This window comes from Papilio machaon, chromosome 13 (genome assembly GCF_912999745.1).
Source record: "Papilio machaon chromosome 13, ilPapMach1.1, whole genome shotgun sequence".
Classification (NCBI taxonomy): Eukaryota; Metazoa; Arthropoda; class Insecta; order Lepidoptera; family Papilionidae; genus Papilio; species Papilio machaon.
Window position 1 is genome coordinate 5,960,534 of NC_059998.1, and position 17,356 is coordinate 5,977,889.

General features: G+C 31.9%; 1 protein-coding gene across 4 annotated transcripts in view; it reads right to left on the reverse strand.

Annotated features, from left to right (window-relative positions):
* LOC106710058 (putative polypeptide N-acetylgalactosaminyltransferase 9) overlaps positions 1 to 17,356 on the reverse strand; it is a 104,127-nt gene that overhangs the window by 73,158 nt on the left and 13,613 nt on the right. The gene's annotated exons all lie outside the window — the stretch shown is intronic.

Sequence of the window (17,356 nt, forward strand, 5' to 3'; positions counted from 1 at the left end):
ATCTCTCGTAGCTTCGAGACTTGGATAACTCGTTACGAATAGTTTAAGCATAAAAATAATGTTTAACCTTTGCACAATAGCTTTAGTATCAATGAAATTTAAACTGTATAATGTACTCGATAAAATTCTATTTTATTTGTTTAATGAGGCCCTGTTCTCATCAATATTGCGTTGTAGCGTAAAGTACACACAACACGGAACAAATTATAAACAATACTAGCTTATGCCCGCGACTCCGTCCGAAGAATTTAGATCACCCTTCGTTTCTTCTTCCTCTATACAGGTGTCGCTTAATATTGGTATTATTTTGTCTGTCTTTAGTCTGATCTGATATTAACATTATTCTGACCAGAGGTAAACTTATTAATAGTGGCTTTCTGAGACCAAAATCCCTGTATAAAATATAACATCATCCATCTCATTATATTTGACAAAACTGAGATGTACAATGGGTTTTATAAAGGAATTTCGGTCTCAGTAACCGACGATGAATCCAAAAAACTTAATTCACATAAATAACATCAACATACTAGTAGATAGTACTATAGTAGAAGGGGTATAATGTCGGCAATGCAGCCAGAATGTAAGGTCAACACGATCGCAAGTTCAAGTTAAACAACATGGCGCGGAATGAAATTTGCAACGACAAATGAGTCAAGAGCAAGTTAAGTGCTGCCATCCATTTATAATAAAGAATTCACGTTTTAATGAGACTGTATTCTTTAACGTTGACAAATATTTCGCAATGCAAATTGAAATTCGATTGCTCGAATTTAAACTGACTAAACAACGATAAAATTAAATGCTTGAAAACATCAAAAAAAATATTAAAATTAAAAACAAACAGAAAGAATAAATTAAATATTCTAAATTTACAATCATGGCAACAATAAAGATCTAGTTTAAGGCAATTAATATTAAAAAGATCTAAAGGTATACTCATTAAGTTTTCTCGATCTCCTTATCTTCAATATGGTAAAACAATATAATGCGAGCAAAGTAAACGGTTTGTTTAGAAAGTGTCCTCACACATGCGTTAAGATGAGCCAACACGTCATCGGTTCAAACGGTCGACTCTAGTCTTACACAAGCCGTTGCATAAAACCTTTCACTACGAGATTAGTCTTCAAATAAATCCAGACAAGTATTAGAAATAAATTGTATATACCGGAATTTATTTTATTGACACATTGAAAGGTCTTTATTTTGTTTATCATCAAGTTAACGTACAGGTTCACGTAAAAAATAAATCCTGTAAAAAGATTACCAAAAGAACCTGAATTAGGCTTATAGCTGACGAAACTCGAAACGCTGTATGTCGCGCCTGTTTTCATAAGATTGTAATATTTCATAGGTGAAACCGACCCACGCTGTAACACATATGGACTCTGCCAAACAAAACGCTGTCACCAAAAAAACATGAAAATTAAAAAAATTAAAAGATTTCAGTGCAATACGTCATTCATTCATTATACATCGTCTTTACAGAATCTCATTTCAACAAGAGTACGTCTAAAATTCCTATAAAGTCAAAACAGTGGCAATAAACTCGGTTTAATTAGATTTCTCCCATACGATCGTGTCGTACGAAATTTAATTAGAATTAGAATTTAATACATATACTTATTTATAAATTAGATTCAAGTTGAAACAATAATCTTCTTTCTTTAAAAAAAACGTATACAGACGTATTGAGAACCTCCTTCTCTTTGAAGTCAGTTAAACATATTAAACAGAATAAAGACATACATGTATGATACAAATATTTATTCTAAATAAAGAAAATGTACAGATTTATTTCATTAGCGTTGGTAAAGGGACGATTGAATTCCGTTTGATGTGATGTTTTATGGGACGTTATAAAGAGCATCGTATAAAACCTCACTTTACTTGAGTGATATTGATATAATAATAAAAACGGATCTCCTAGACTTTAACCGTCGCCTTGGAGACGTAAAATGTTACATTATCCAGTTGAGCGTCTTGTTTCTTTTAATGCCAATAAGATTCGGAATTCATATAAAGAGTAAGACGCTCGTTCTTTTAGTGCGAATAAAATTGTACCGAAGAAAGTCGTTTCGCTTCGTTTCGGGTTATAGCATTTGGTGATTATAATTCTATCTACGAAATGCAGCTAAATTAACGTACTAAAAATTTGAACACTGATCATTTATTTTGTATATTTGAATATGAAATGTTGTTTTCGTTGATAAGGGTTTTGATATCTTCCCCTTGATTTTTTATACCACGTCCAATCAAATAGAATATTGGTTACATGATCTAATGCTGCGTTATTGTGCATAAAATTAAAGGAAATAGTACCATTTATCTTAGATCCTATGGTCTAGAATTACTAGTAAACACTTCGTACAACCAACAGATTACTCTAGCAATGTACCAGATTATTCGAAGTTCTCGAAGAGATATCTGAATGGATTCAGACAAAACAATCAGTCTGAGTAAAGACATTTACAGAAATGACATCATCGTGGTAATTTGTAATGGCTAGAGCTTAATGACCGTTATAACGATGTCTGTTCGAAGTACGGGATTCATTTTGAAATTGAGTTTCGAACAAGATCTCGCAGACGAGTTTTAGCAAACAGAGAATTCTGAGTAGGGACATTTATCAAAATCACTTTTCCTTTTAATAGAAATAATAACGACTAATAGTCGTACGTAAGAAAAGAAAGAGTCTTTACTATGTATCCAAGACAAAAAGAAAAACTTATTTCATATTACCACGTTTCAAAAACTGTCTTTATTTATACAGACTGAATGAAAAATAACATAACACACATGTTATGAGATAGAATTCTGTGGATTGTTTTTAAAACTACCGTGTACAGTAAATAGGGGAAAGGATAGAATAGAATACGTGTAAAAGAAACAATGAATGAATGAAGACAGATATAATTAATAACACGGACGTAAATTTATCATAACATTATTGTGGGTTTCCACTGCAGAAACAACTGTAGATAAACATATTGTTGTTTCTTTCTTTCAAGGAGAAAGATCAGGATGACATTTGTTTTATCCCCGTAAAATTATCCCTTTCAAAAAAAATCTGCAACGTTTAATTAAAGCATTAATTCGATTTAAAATCAGAACTATACCAGATAACATCCGAGAATAATATATCAAGAGATATGCTAATTAATAATTTTAAACGATCCCGATATTCGGTAATCCTGTTTATGAAACAACGGTCGAGTCGCGTTATCAATTTCGCTACGACAAAACTATTTAGTGCTTATAAACTAATTGGTTGCAAGATACAGTATAGCTACAAATTTCCAATTGCAGCGACGATGTAGTTATTATTTGGCATTATTAATTTAAAGAAACATTTCCCTTTTTCTAGCTGTCTAGTTGTACATTGCTCTATGTTGTACATTGCGGTATCCACTCCTGCTGAATCCATCATCATAAAGCAAACATTCATTCCAATCTGCTGAAGACTGTTTAATTTTGATTGCATACAAAAAAACAAAGTTAAATTACCTTTGAAATATTGAATAAAAGCCTCGTAAATATTACCTGAAACAAAAAACATTATTATTAAGATTTTCAAATATATCAATAGAAAAGAAAAACGCTTTATTCAAAACTATATAAACAATAGACACAACAATAAATGTGCGAATATTGCACAAAAATCTATGCTACATGCTAACAATACTTCACTGGTACTCTGACACTCGACCGAGTTAAAACATGTCACACGCAATATTTACTTCGTACCCAAGATCGGTAAACAAATGTAAGATACAAATGTGCGCAACTTACACAAAATATATTCCATGTCATTGTCATACTCCAACTATCAAGAGAATAGTATCAAGATTGCTTTCCACGAAACTCATCAAAAATATTTACACTACTGTGACAAAACAAAAGAACAACAGAAAAAAAGAAATATTTTCGAAGCGTATTATGTAGGTCAAGTGTAGGTTAGGCGTCAAAAACTATTGATACAGCAAATAGCGCCGTATTCCGCTGTGTCAGGCACGTTAACCCTAATATTACGCTCGTTTAGGTCCAATATGTAAATACGTAACAGGTTTAGGCTTTTGTGTACTGAAAGTTGTGAGTTTCTTTTATACGCCACACGTAAAATACCAATACTTATGACCAAAAAGGTAAGGCTTATCTTACTTGTAACCTTGAAATTCTCAATAGTTTTTAAGTCCTAGTAATTTGATACTAAAGAACAATACCCGATTTTATTTGATATAACTTTGTTGGACATTTCCCCAAAATTGCAACACTTCAATTACAAACTCAACCTTATTCGACGATGATCACAATTGCCAAAAGAGTATTAACTGGATTGGATTAAAAAGAATCAAATTGATTCCATCTTTACAAAGTCAAAGCACTCAATAATTTTTTGTCCATACAATTGGAACATAACAGACGAGATACAAAAGACGAAGACAGCTTTCGTCTAGGGTATTGTCAATATAAAGCGGCGTCATCATGACCTATTGACGTCGGTCACTGTAGTCAAAGGTCATAGAAAGCGTCGATATAATGCCGCGATGGCCCACTAAGTTTCCCTACTCTTAATACACAGGTATTCACTGATACCACTCATTATAATACCCATAAATTTATACCATTAACATTTTCTAAATTTTGACACTCATAAAAAGGGGTTTTTATCTTTAATTTAAATTTAATCTGTCTTGCATTTATAGACCATGATAAAGCGTCTTTTAAAAGAAATAAGAAAGTGAATACAGAATAGTATTTCGGAAATAAATAACGTCAAATCTGTCAACTACTTTAAAGCCAAAAATAGTCAATGACTGCTATTTAGAGGTAGATCTGATGACAAATTTTTCGATGGAAATAAAAAATAGTGTAACGGCTGCTATGTATGTTGTTTGACGTTTCTCTGTTTACAAGATTTAAGCTTTGATTTGGAATAGGACATACGTATACATATCGTCTTCAACAATTTACTTAACACTCGGAATTTTAAGAAAGCTGCTGTTGTATTACAAAATCATAATATTATCTTATATGAGAGACTTATTCTAAATTGTAATATTCGTCACCTCAAAGGTAAAGAAGTTGCCTGTTGAATAAAGCGCTCGCTTTGTTCAATTGTGGATTTCTCCAAAGGAAAAATTCACCGCCGTGAATGACGTATTCATATAAGAAAGAGGTGGAAAAATTTGTACTCTTTATTTGCAGTAGACATGAATTATTCTGTTTTGATCTTGGTACGTTAAACAACAAATTTAAATAAAAGAAATGAAAATGAATGTGTTTTTTATCAAGAAACTAACTGATTATTATCTTTCTTATTAATCATGTTTAAAACATATTTATTCCCAATTTAAAAAAGTAGTAAAAGTTAAAAAAGATTAATATTGCTTGTTGCTTATTATGTTTTTACCTTTTAAAACATAATTAACATAAATGAAGGATGTAATTAATTTATTTAGTTTATAATTTAAAACTTCTTTCACGATACGTCCGTTTACATTTTCATTTTAAATTTTGTTAATAAACATGCTACTTTACAATTCACGCTGTATTCTTTTAGACAATATTAAGTTGGTGCCGTCAACGGACGATTACACGTGAGTTAAGCCGTTCTTAATTAATTAATTATTACGTAAGTTTAAATAATTTAATATTAAGTTTGACAATCAAAGATATTTGTATTCGTAAATCAAATAAATGTAAATACTGGCAACATTTGTAATAATAATAAACATAATTCTAATTTTATTTCACTGTATTCGACATTGAATTGACTTTTCATAAATTTGTTAACACGAATTAAATATATTGGATTACCAATCAGATTAAAATTTGACCGCTACTGCTTTCAAATAATTATATCGTATAAATGAGTTCAATTCAGTGAAGCAAAAGTTGTATCAACACATACCCAGGGGGAACAATAGAACGTGTTACGTAACATCGCCAATCATTTTACCGAACAAAAGATCCAATGTAACACAATGAATGTATTTATCGTAAATTCATAATTCAACCACTTTGATCATAGAGAAATGGACTAGTAGAGAGCTTGTTTTACTAAATAAATTTAGCCACATTTCATAGGAAATAAGATAAAGATGACAATCACATGTGCAATATTATGCTGAGACTTGCGTATTCATGAACGCACACTATGTCAAAAATTTGCACAAACAAACAATCAAGTGACACGAGTCCCTACTGTTCGTTTTTACTTGATAGGTCCTGTCATTAATAGTCGAAGTTCAACCACAATCAGAGCATCCCGACTATTCGTTGTTCGATTACTCAATTGTACCTATATTGCAAAAATGTATGTCCGTACAGAAACATACGTATTATCGTAATATTTTCCTTACTTAAAGTAAAACATCTTATCTATAAGAATTAATATTTGTATATTTGCATTCCATGTATTGATTAGAGTGTGATGAAACTTTGTATTATGAAATTTTCCTGTAGAAACAAGTGTGAAACTCTTTGCTTACACTGTGCTTGGAAATTATTTCAATTGATTTTACTTTATACGACAATGAACTAATAACACCACACTGCAAGTAATTCAGCTAATCTTACTAATATTATAAGTTCGAAAGTTTAAATGGATGGATGGATTCTAGTTTGAAGTTATCTCCAGAACGACTCAACAGATCTTGCTGAAATGATATATAACATAGTTTGGAAGAACACATAGACTACTAATTAAGTTTTTTACTAATTACACGCCTTCGGAGTCGCAGGCGACATCTAGTGTGAAATAAAATAATTAAACAAATTACATATAATAAATGCATGGTCATTTCAACTGTATAAGAAGATATTATCTCTGTATTTATCAAAGATAATGAAAGGAACAGCAATATTATAATACAGATTTTACGACAGTGGAAACGCGACATAACAAAGTTTTCTATCACAAAAAAAAAACATCGATACGTCCAGTCATTGACCGTAAATACTAATTCAATAAAAGCAACATCATAGTCGCCATCTGAACGGTAACGGTACAAACATTTGACAGGTTTCCTAATGCGGCAGGTTGCGGCGCGTGTTAAAAGAAACGATTCTTTATCCATTAGCTAACGTTATTTAGAATTCAATTGTACACTTTCTTTAACATAAAATTAATACAGTTGGTATTTTTTAAATGATCTGCAGAAATCTAATCAGTTCTTTCTCTAATAAAGTTCAAGCACAAACAAGTGTAACATTAGCACTTATATTTTGAAATAAACAAAAATATCTGTTTGACGTCTTACACACCATAGAACAAAAACAGTTTTGGATATGTACACCAAGTAGAGTACCGTCCAAACGCTCGAATTAACTATTGTTAGGTTACCTTTCTACTTGTGTATATTTTGGCTGTGCAATATTACTATAGTAATTTAGTCACTAAATATGTCTGCCAGCCTTCAACATAGTATAGAAAATTAACGATATAATATCTAGGCCATCCATCGAAGATGTATATCAACAAAATGTAACAAAAACCCAAACTTTGCAATTCGTACTGCGCTTATAAATAAGTAGGTACGCACTATGAATAACAATTAATTTCCACTAAAAATGAGTTAATAAAAAGCACTAATTTGACATTCACGAGACCGCGTGTACCGGTTCCGTTGAGACTACACTTGTGTCGAATACTCTTATGAACGTAACTTTTGAGTTAAACAAAAATGATCTTTAAGTTTTTAACATAGGGTTGTTTTTTATATAAACCAAACTGAAGCATAACTTCATACCAAATTAACTTAAGCGTTTTTATAACTTTTCAAAAGTAATTATTCACTTTTAATTTTTTTTTTTTAATTATTAGTAGAACGTAAAAGTATGTGAAGTATGCGAGGCAGTAATTAATAAATGTTATGTTATTTACTAGTTGCTGCTACTCCGTCCGCGCGGAATTAAAAAAAAAGAAAAAACATAACTATTGGCCTATGTGTTTTTCCAGAATATGTTCTATATACATGCCAAATTTCATCCAGATCCATTGAGGCGTTGTGGAGATACCTTCAAACAAACATCCATCTATCCATCTATCTAAATATTCGCATTTGTAACATTAGTAAGAAAATGGTTTATTTGTGCAAAAAGAAAAAAAATACGATAAAAACACGCTTAGGTGTACAGAAATCGTTACTGGTGTTAGTAATTTCTTTGTTTTTTTAGAAACAAAAGTTAAACAGTAAAAAGTAATAATTAACATTATTATCCTAATTCTACAAACTATATCAAGTTAACTATCAATAAAAGGTCTCGTTAAAATGAAATAAAACATCATACCCACTAAACGATGGAGTAATAAATTGTTATAAACGAAATTATAACTAGACTAGTTTATTAGCGTCGCGGTCGACAGCGCGACCTTGTGTACGTAGCCTAAGGCATTGGATTACTTTGTGTATTGATGCCATTCATAATACAAGTAACAATACACGATTAATTCCACTCAGCGGCGTTACACTGTTTCTTATACTCACGGTAAATAATATCAAATATCACACCAGAGCATCTAATCGTGACTGCAATCTACTACTAGTTTAAAATTTAATAATAATAATTAACACGCACATAAATATAGTTACTTTAAAGCGTCGGTGGCTCAGGGCTTAAGCACTTGACTTGCAATCTGCAGGTCCTGAGTTGTGTACCAATGTTTAATTTTCGATTTACATATGTACCTTTATTCGACGTTCGTACGATGAAGGAAAACATCGTGATGCAACCCGCACATATGTGTGAATTCCCGGGAGAAAAAGACGGCGAAGCGGCTCGCCACACGTCACGTTCCGTCTCTAGAAATGGCGAAAAGTGGATTGTGGAGGTTCATTTGACCACACCAAATGGAGGTCCGTGATCTCTGTCTACCCCACTGGGTTACAGGCGTGAGTATTGTTTATAATGTAAAACACTTGAAATGACTATGTCGAATAATAACGTACTTAAATTATATTTAGGGGAAAAACTGGTATATTCAAGTTCTAGCCGACAGATAAGAGCTCCTAATATCTAAATTTAAATGAATGAAAATGTACGCAACGAATACATATTTATTTTTTACAAAACGCGAGACTCTTTCATTGTACTATCCATAACAATGTAGCGCTACTGAGAATTTTAAATTACCATATCCGGCGCACGGCGCATCACCGCGTTTGCGCCATTCACCTTGAGTCGTAAGATGGTACACTTTATTGAACTAATCTTATTACAAGACTAAATTAATATTTATACCTTGTAGATGAAAATGTATTTTACCCGACTGAGATAGAGGTTATTGTTTTTCGAGCGTACGTAATTTTGTTTTTATGTGTGTGAGTTTGTATGTATGTAAATTCCGTTGTGACGGCCTAAAGCCTAAACGACTGAACACTATTTCGTCGAGTAAGGTTTCATTCGATTCGCCAATTTCCCCAGAGTGTCATACAGCACAAAACACATTTAGTGAACATAAGAAGAAAAATTCTCACTCGCCCTGTTATAGCTAAACCTAAATTTTATTTAGTTTAAATTGAACGTTTTAGAATAATTGAATATTTGTTTTAAAAAGCACACAATAAATGGAGCTATCTCATCCATTAGAGCCGCAGTCTGTCGGGCTTTTGGTTTTTTAAAATCAACATTTTTTAAAATTAATTTTCATTTGGATTGTTCACCACAAACCAAACAATTTCTTCATATTGTAACAAATTAAATAACTACTTTACTAAAATGAATTTTCAACTTGTATAAATAAAATTTGTTTGAAAACTGTATTAGTCTCTGTTTTACAAAATTTTCTTGAGCGGAAACAAACATCAATTAATACGCGATATTATATTTCTCAAAAGGTTAAGTATATAGTTATATTTTCTGCAAAACTTCACAGAACAGACGTTTACATTCAAACGTTCCTCGAATCAACAATAAGTCGACACAATATATCGAATCGAGAATAATTTTATGTTGTTATGTTACAAAGAATAAAGTAAATTTTAACACAAACAAGTAGTATAAATATTCATATCGATAAAAAAATTATAGATACAAACATAACTAGTAATTTATCTTTTTGTTATAAAAGGAAATGTCTAAATTTCCGTTCCCTTCAAGATAACGTATTGAGTGTTGAAAAAAAAACTGAATGATAAAACAATTGAATATCGTTTAAAATTACAGAACTAATGATGCATATTAGGAGATGTGAGGAAAGGCAACAACCCTGGAAACGTTTTCCTTCATAAACAATGGGCCCAACTGATGTCCATATACGCAAAATAACCTGCAGTTAGTCCACATGCATCCGTAAAATTTGAATCTTGTAATATTTCTATACAAGATCAAAGGGGCGTTTCTAATTCTGGCGTCGCACGTGTCAGGAACAATACGGCACGAGCGGTTACAACGGTACCTGCCTCGGTCAAACCAAAGATTCTACATATTCCGAGGCCGTAACGGTTCATATAGTTTTTTTATTCGTAAAGCAACACTCACACCTCAACCAGTTTTAATCAATAATTAAATTTTAATGAAAATGTAAGACAGTTTCAGTTTACGAAATTAATGACAACATAAAAATAAACTCTTCAAGTGGATCGATGCCATTATCAAAAAGATATGCCATATAATATTATAGATAGTGTTGATAACACACCAGATTTTTAAAAACGATATCGTTCAAAACATGTAAATTAAGTAATGATAAGGAAAAGGAATCGATAATATGAATATCGATATCAAAGAGTAAGTGAAACTTATTAGGTTTCATTAAACCAACTTTTTAGTTAGATAGTCCCAGATAACATTCGACTTGTAGTTGCGCTGCTTAAGCAATGAATTGAAAAACATTCCCAAGTCATTACTTTCAAATAATCGCCTCTCAATCGTACAAAATGTAGAGACACAATCGGGTCAAAGTGGGGATGCGAGAGCATTTGCGATCCATTTATCAATTGTAGACATCAATGTAACACAATACGAAATACCTACGTGACTTGTGAGATTGACCCGCTTGCGTAGGCACTGGCGACGAATAGTAAAGACGAATTCATGAATAGGTGCTCAAATGAGATGCCATCAGAACAATCGCCAAGCAAATTAAAGCAAACGACATAATATTACGAACAAACAGAGATAAAACAATTAGAACAGAAGATAGGACATTGGGTAAATTTATTGCGTGCATCAATTCAATAATGGAACATGAAAATTAATGAGGTCGACTACAATGAATGAATATCAGCGATGAATAGAAGTGACTCATTATTTCCAAACAATCTTTTGACAACACGCACGAGGACAATGGCTGCGGATCGATGAGACGAACGAAAACAATAAACAACAGCCGGTCCTTTAGACAAGAGAATCTGTTCAGATGTTCAACAAACTTCACCTATGAACTTATCAGAGACGTTTTGTTTTCTGAAATATTTAGAAGTTTAGCAATCAACCATAAATTCACATTTCTTTAAATATCACATCTACCAATTAAAAATTTTAGAATCCAATTACATACAAAATATCCTTGAAATATGAATTGGCATCACATAAATGCATCATAAAGGTAATCAATTAAACGCGCACTGAATCAAACGATTAGATATGAAATTGTTACAAATAGTGCATACCTTAATATAGAGTAACGAACATACAAACTAACTTGTTATTATAATATAATTGTCGTGAACAGGAATAACATTGCACACGTGTTCTAATGTCGACAACACTGCTACACTTGTTATCGTAATGGCGTCAATAATTTCAACAGATAATTAAGCGCGTTAAACGCTTGTAGAGATAACGGTCGCAGTAAAATTATATGCAGGCATAGTAACAATTGTATTAATGTTTCTATTGCTTACCGTCTCTTGGTAAAAATGACTCTTTTGCACATTAGAAGCGGCCTACTTCCATATTCTTATATTTAGTGCTAATGTTTCCACGTTTGCGGTTATTATTCACAATTCCGACAAACTATACAAAAGACAATTATAATATGAAATGACACATTCATTTTAGGAGACGCTTAAAGTTAACGACTTTAAAATTTCTGCAAACGAAAAGCGTTTTGGTTCTATATGTGTCATGCATGCATGTTTTCTGTTAGCAGGAACATACAGAAAGATAGCAGCAGTTTATATAAAGCCTTAAAACGTTTATAAGTTACTTAATAAGGTATAAGATCACTATCATGACAACATAGGTCTGTAAAGAACTATATAGAGAAATTAGAAACATCACGTTAATTTTAAAGTCTATGATAACCGACTAGCAGAATGAACTGACAGCTTCTTCGTAAGTTCTGCAATTTGCAACAACTCTCATAATCTCAAAACTATATCCGTGACTGTCCTAAAGATGGCTTATCGACGTTAGATATGGGGCACTAATAGCCTCTCAGGGTCGATATTTTAATGAAGGACCCGGCTCTGGGCTGCAAACGTTACGACTTCAATTATTGGTCCCAGAACGACGTGCTCCGAGACATCTGTGATATTTGCCGTACCAAATTATGACATTGCCTAATTTGAAAATCGATTGGGAGTACATTTAAATAAATTGTCGGAAATAATCATCAATTCTGATTCCAACCTTATTGAATGTTATATCTCTAGCGTTTAATCTTACTATGTAATATTATAAATGCGAATGTTTAGATGGATGGGTGGCTGAACGTTTGTTTCTTTGAAAGTATTTCCAAAACGGCTGAAAGGTTCTTGATGATATTTGGCGCAGATGTAGAACATAGTCAGGAAGAACACATAGGCTACTTATTAAGTTTTTTTCTAATTCCGCGCGGACGGAGTCGCGGGCAAAAGCTAGTACTTTATAACATTAAAAAAGCATAAATTATAAAATCTTTGAAATTTTAATCTTATAAAGCACCCGTAGTAGATATAAAATACTAACCGACTACCTGAATATTATTTTTAACGACTAAGTATGACAGTAGCCATCATCACTAAAAATCTCAATGGACAAATTAAAAAGTTTTATCCCAAACATCATAACACGTGTTTACTTGTTAGTCCTAATGTATTCGCGCAAATAAATATCTCTCTAAGTAGTTACTTATGTTTACATTAACGTATTAAATGAGAGTTTTCAAGTTTGCTGTCTCATTACGTCACCTCAGCTTCGCTCGAATCTCTCGTGATTTCCCGAGCCACTAACAGCAACCATATCTCACCTAGTGCCGCATTATAGCCCGTAAGCTGCACGGGAATAAGATCATTAAGGCATTAGCGTTAAGTTTTATTTCTCAAAAGCAATGACTCCGCTATTAAAGCAGATTCTAATTATTTCTTCTCTGTTCAAGTTTGCTGGTGCATTCAAATTACAACAGTTTATATCATTTGCATTTCAGTTAATGCAGAATTAACATTAAGAGTTTAATTTTGAATTGTAATTCTTTAAACAAGATGCCAGTGTCAACTGTTCGTCGAATTATGTGCCGACCGAATACTTAATATCACAATTATTTAGTCAAATGATTACGACATAATTCTAATAAACCAGAGTACGTGCTGTCTTTGAAGTAATTCATGTCATGAAAATCTTATTAATATGAATACTAGAAATATAAAATCCATCCATTCATTTGACATACGTTAATATTAGTGCAATGTGTCGTACAGATATTCCTTTGGAAATTATATGAAACTTATTAAGCAATTTATTACTAGTTAAATCAATTTGTTACTAGATTAGAATCAAATATGGCGTCGTTATTCGCAGTTGTTTTGTATTAGTCTAAATGTTTGTTAAACAATTCGTTGTCAATGATGTACAGTGACTTTAAAATAGATAGTTATAACTTCATCGTAAAATATTATAAACACAATTTAAGTCTGTAATATGAAACTTGACTTCATGAAAAAAATATTTCGATACATGAGTATTTTTGTTTTCATGAGTAAACAAAAATCCTTCATATAAAATCAATAGTCATAAAAATTCAAATTTAATTTAATTCCATTTATTTTATTTTACAAATTAAGTACATAAATATAAAATCAAGATTATTATTGGTTGAAAAACATTATATACAACTCGACATGTATCAAAATGTATATAATACTAGTTTAGTTATTACAATATGCGTTATATCTTTTTGCTTATCGATGTAATTACATTTCGTTCCGATTGTGCAGATTTTATTGCACAGCCAAAGAAAATACACTATCAATATAGGCGAACATTTTCACAGCCTAGTTTTAACGCAATGGGACAAAGCGTGTGAACTGTTGTTAGGAACAGCCACACTTCGGTATCAATATGTATGTACATTGGGACGCATAAGTTTATTTAGGTCAATGATTTGTCATTTTTGCAGTTCTGTTTAATCATAAATGTGCTTACTAATAGACAGGAAACATATAAATAAAAGCCGAACATGCAAAGACACAAGAACACAAAAAAACATACTACATATAAATATATTAAACAAAATCGTAGTAGTACATAATATACTATTTTAATATAGTATAGCATATAATATACTTGTTTTATGTTACTAATTTTATAAATGCAAATGTTTAGAATTTAGATGATTGGATGTTTGTTTGAATGTACCTCTAAAACGGCTCAACGGATCTCGATGAAATTTGGCATAAATGTAGAGCATAGTCTAGAAGAACACATAGGCTACTAAAACTTCTTTTTAATACCACGCCGACAGAGTCGCAGGCGATAACTAGTATATTATTATTAGAATATAGGAAGAATGAATAGTTAACATCATGTCTCATCTGTTTAAGGCGGATCTTGTCTGTGTAAAGACTATATAATCTTATAATTGTTTCAAATTTTTTTCGTAATATGTACGTCTGATACACTAAGTAAAGTGCATTGTGGCTTGGTCTGAATATATACCGTGGAAATAACAGAAAAAAACCTGATAAAACAAAATTAAATAGATCTTTTAATCTTCTAATGTAAGTAGTAAAGGCAAGGAAAGTTCTGACTAAATCTCTATGAGAAACCTTTAAAAGGCCGGCGTCCAGTTTGCGTCAATTCGCAGAGAACGCAGTGTAATGGTGGCCGGCGTTGATAAGCACGTTATTGTTGCCACAATCCGGCTTGCGATAACCCACCCGTATACAACCGCTAAACTAAACGTTTACAACTTGTTTTGAAATTGATTTTCCTTTTTATTATTACATTTTTAAATTTGTTACGCAAAACGAAGTATAAAATCTTTAGATAGGCCGAATGTTTACTTTGATTGGAAATTGTTCCTAGAATTCCAGTCGACGTACGATATATAAAACTAAAAAAATCTGTACAGAAAATATGTTTTTTATGTAAATGCTTAAAAACCATATTACCTTTAGAAAGTAGAAATAGACATTGGCAGAAATAGCAGTTAAATTAAAATAAATAGTACAGAAATACACAGAAGGTTCAGGCCAATGGAAAACCGTAAAATAAAAAAGGCTTTTTTCCAAACATGTCACCTCACATTTGCTAATAAAGTTAAAGGTATTCATAGAAAATTTACATAGCTGGAATTATCTCGGCGTGAAAGTAACACGCAGATGGGCGAGCGAAGGTCAATAAACTTTTAATAATCACCAATTTTAAGACGGTCGACTAACAGTTTAGAAAAAATGTATGATCTTAGACCATCTCTTTTATTTTAGATGTTTAATAAGTTAAGTCAACATATAATTGACAACGGCCTTAAGTTTACAATTTAATTATAAATATAGGTATATATCGGTATATTTATATATTATAAATGCGAATGTTTAGATGGATGGATGGACGGATGTTTGTTTGAAGTAACGTAGTCTGGAAGAACTCATAGGCTACTTATTGAGTTCTTTTTTTAAATAGTTTAATATAAAATAGTTTATAATTTAAGTTTAATAATTTAAAATAGTTTAATATAAATAACAGAAAAATCCATATAGTTATCTTCTAGACAACTAAGAAAAAACATCAAAATAAAAGTCACAGTAACAAGAAATGCATCATATATCATTAGTAACAACAACAGTCAATCTCTCTCACGGCAATCGAGACCGCCATCACCGACAGCAGTTAGTAGCGCAAACTTATGTGGTTAAACAGGTACACTTGACCGACGAATGGCCTCTAGTGACACCGCATCGGTCCCACATCACTACGCACCCATTACCATGACGCGAGATCATGTTCGCTACTGTATAAGATCCGTAAAACAATTTTTATAACAAAAACAAATCAAAATTTCATTTAAATTTCATTCAATCAGTTTAAAAACTCTTAACTGATACACACAAGTTATTAGTAAATAAAACTTCGCACCGTATTTTTTTTTGTTTGTTTTAAAACGATAAGCTTAACACCAGCCACTTTACATTTTACATCAAGGGACACAGTTACTCTTATCGTGTGTATGACACGATTGTTTTAATTTTGTAGAAGTTAGAGCAGCAAACTTGTCATACTTGTGTCAGAAAAACTGTTTTCGTGTATGCTGTACACATAAGTGCCTCCTATTAATGTTAAAATCTATTTTTAGCCCAACAAAACTGGTACCAGACACTGTTAATAATAAATAGGACATGCCGCAATTTATCCACCATAATTAACAGAGCCGAATACAATGATCATAAATTTTATTAAAATTTAATACGAACTCTTAATTTAAAATTCTGTGCACATATTGATTACACACGATATGAAACATTTTAACAGAAGGTACAATTATATGAACATCAAACAATTTACCAATATGTGAACGACACAAAGATAATGGAAATAAACATCACAAAAATAGATATTATCATTGATATAGAGGTAAAATACAAGGACGTTGATAAAAATCTAAAACCAAAACGTAAACGATACATTAAAATCAATTAGTACTTTGAAATCAAACAAAATGTTGATATAAAAACTTCAGAGCTCACGCAAACGATCATTTTAAAATATCCAGAAATATCTGGATAAACGCAGATGTATAAAATAAAAAGAAATTATAAAATAAAATAGTCAGCGGTCGATAGCCTTCATAGTAGCGGGCGAGAAAACCTGTTGGAAGTGCAAGTCTTGGCAAAGCGCTCATTTCTTGTCCGACGGCGAATGCTTTGTCGATTATAATCTTGCTCTCTAATGAATACTCGCGCATCCTCCAAGAAAAATATAAAGCTCTGGAAAATGAAACAAATTACTAGCCTTTCTTTGGCTTGTGGAAGGACATCAGGAATAGCATGTTTAGTTTCAAATGCAGAAACTGCTTTGTACTAAGAGTCCAATGTTGTCCAAATGTCCAATCTAACTCTTACTATTATTTTAAAGGCGAAACTTTGGATGGATGGATGGATGTGATCACGTTACTTTAGAACGGCAAAACGGATTTGGATTAAATTCGAAA